Below are 3,108 nucleotides of genomic sequence, written 5' to 3'. Positions count from 1 at the left end.
CGACCAATCGATAAACATGTCAGTTCGGTCTTCTTTACCTGATGCTTGCTGTTTTGTCGTGAAAACAACTTCGCTGTACGCCGGTAAAGAAGGGAAAGCACGAGGTTACTATCTTTAACTGATTCAAACGCTACATTCAGTCAAAGTCTGCGTGTCAAATATTGTTATTTGTTGTGGAATCATCAAGCGAAATTCGAACAAGAATTACCTTACGCCCGTAGAAATCGTTGAAATGTAAGTCGAGCTTCCATTTTTAAACACGATTTATTCTCTTTCAGTTAAACTGCAATGCATTTATATCCAATCTTTGTTTATTTCTGATGGTGTTAGGGATGTCTGCGAGGCCAGTTGATGAAACTCCTCGTCCTGACGAGTCCCTCAAAATGGCTGCAAACATGAAGATCTTCGAAATTGGGCAAGTTTACACAGCTGTAAATATTTCATTAAGACGATACCAAAAGGTTTTTTTCGATAGGAACATTTTCTATTACATCTACTTTTCGGCTGCGTTGGTTTGATTGAAGTAGACCGCCTCACTTTTTCAAAACTAAAGTTTGAATCTGAGCCGTTTTCAAGTGTTTCATCAAGGTGTGTGATAGGGGTGTCGTTAATGTTTTGCTGCTAGCTTGATTCGAGCTCAATGTTCGTGAAAGTTGGTGTGATAAATTAAAAAGACATAATTGAACAGGCTGTAGTGTTTGTTTGGTACAGAAGTTGTTAGTTCTTTTTTAATTAATTTTCAAAGTTGTGGTAAATTTAAGCCTTGACAGTGGTCGTTACAAGTGCTCGTTCGGGTGAACCGAAAATCCTTAAAAACTCGAAAAAAATTAATGATCCGGTCAAGTGAATTGTGTTTTTAGTATAAGTACATGAAAGTCTTGCAACACACTAGAAAAGAACGAAATCTATTTAACAAGCCAGAACGGGCAGACCACTATTACAGATACAGCCTCTTAAATAACGTAGTATCGATGTTTATTAAAGACAACGACATCATATACCAATCGTTGTTAATAAAACAAGATCATGTGCTTGTAAATTGAAGTACTTGCTTCTTTAACTATGAATCTGGAATGTTTTTTTTTTTTTTTTTACTTTTCGAAAAAAATGGGTCGGTCGGGCGATGGGAAACGAAACATTTTATTGGGATGGCCTCAGAAAAAATCGCTTAAATTAGTGGCCGCTAACAATTGTAACCTTAACGTATTTCCCATCCCCCCTATTGTTATCGATTTAATTTAAGGGTGGAGGGGGAGGGTGTGGGTCAAATCCCCATCTTTGTAAGCGCCGAGCCTTTTAGTTATTTCTGACAAGATAGATCAACATGCAATTTATCTTTGCCAACTTAAGCAGATGGTGTGGCGACTAAAATGAATGTTATCACCTAGATGATATATGTTGATGAAACACTCTAAACTTGTGGAACAAACAACGATTGCATGCAAGAGGTTTAAATCCCATAAAGCTTACATTCTCTGTCACTCTTTACAACTCGATTCCGAAAGTTTTTTTAATGTAGTTTTGCTAACGTAGCATACAATGTTTTTGCAGGCAGTCAGAAGGATAAAGTCAAAATTTTTGCCCAGGCTTGCGGCCTAGGAGTTATGTATTTCCCTTGAATAAAATGATTAACTATAAAACGCCATAAAAGAGGATACAAAGTTTTTTTTTTTTTTTGTATTTTGATATTTTTATTTAATATTGGAAGTTTCTTACATCTAACAAAGAAAAAAAGACACAATTACTTACATACACATACAAAAGACTACGCGCATATTACAAGCACAAGAGACCCTTTCCAGATTACAACAAATTATTCTAAATTACCTAAAAACTTAAACTTAGGGATACAAAGTTGCTTGACTTTAAAAGCCGTGCTTTTTATTGCAATAAAATATTTACATTGCATAATGCAAAGTAGACAAAAGCATGCTTTGATTATAGTGAAACTCATGCCAGATGTTGCGTATCATGCATTACGCGCCCTGAATAACTAACCAGGGAGGGCCATCTTAACTAAATATTTAACAGACGGCAGTTGCTAAGGGATTGCTTAAGACGGTATTTTGTGGTAAACGATTTTGGAGTGTTGAATGCACTCTGTTTAACAGAAACCTTCACAACTTGGTAGATAAGATGTACCGTTCCCTTTAATCCTTTTAAACTGAATTGGCTATAGGTTTTGTTTCAACACAACCCCTGGTGCAAAACTGACCAAGACATGAAAATGAGTTTCATTTGTGTAAAAATGAAAACTATTATATCTTTCTCATTTTGACGAAAGCGCAAGAGTTTTAACAAAATAAGACCCCTGTTTGATTCTATGATTGGGTGTTCTTCAAATAACAAATGCAAGGTAACACTTGTCAATATAATCATGAAGCTTAAAAGAACAAGTATTTCTCCAATTTGATTCAAAAAGCAATTTAGCTCTAAACACGCAAGCAGTATTAAATCAAGTTCAAATTATTTGCTTTGCTAAAATTGGTCCACAAAAACCTTAATAGAACGATCTTCAGACTGTTTACAAACGAAAAGGAAAAAAATACATTTGACCAATCACGAGAAAAAACATTCCAGCCGCGGGAAAACATGCAGCATGCGTGGGAAAAAAACCGGTACCAAACGCGGAAAAACAACTGAGTCACCTGAGCCAAGTCAGGACTAATTTGGGTTTGCTTGTTATTAATCAAATTGTTTTTAACCAATTAACAGAGATAATATAAAGAAACCCGGAACTAATTTGCTAAAGAAAACACATAACATATTTCTACAGCCAAACGAAAACCGCTCTACTGATGTTTAAGTCTGATGAACAAGTCAGTCGGTCGGGGGAACAAGTGCATCTTTCGGCGAACCCTCCGAATTTACTTTCTAACGAGCATCCGAAGAGTTTTCGACTCTTTTTATCCAATCAAAGCTGGACACGAACACTCGAAGAGTGTTCTACTCTTATTATCCAATCAAAACGTGTCACGAGCACTCGTGAGCACTGAACGATGTCATGGCAACCGAAGGATACAACTAGTCGAGAGCCAAGGCAGAGATAGCTCGAGAGCGTACTCTGACATCAAACATTGATCGTTATATTTTATTGTTGAAAAATCT

The 3,108-nt window shown here is 36.4% G+C and overlaps 1 long non-coding RNA gene across 1 annotated transcript; it reads left to right on the top strand.

Annotated features, from left to right (window-relative positions):
* Positions 1-816, top strand: LOC144641155 (uncharacterized). The gene is made up of 2 exons (XR_013568508.1): positions 1-234; positions 331-816. It is a non-coding gene; the product is annotated as an uncharacterized LOC144641155 (long non-coding RNA).
* The last annotated feature ends 2,292 nt before the right edge of the window (positions 817-3,108 follow it).

The sequence above is a fragment of the Oculina patagonica genome, unplaced genomic scaffold (assembly GCF_052425735.1).
Source record: "Oculina patagonica isolate OP01 unplaced genomic scaffold, crgOcupat unplaced71, whole genome shotgun sequence".
NCBI lineage: Eukaryota > Metazoa > Cnidaria > Anthozoa > Scleractinia > Oculinidae > Oculina > Oculina patagonica.
The sequence above is the reverse complement of the archived record's forward strand: the minus strand, read 5'-3'. Positions and strand labels throughout refer to the sequence as shown.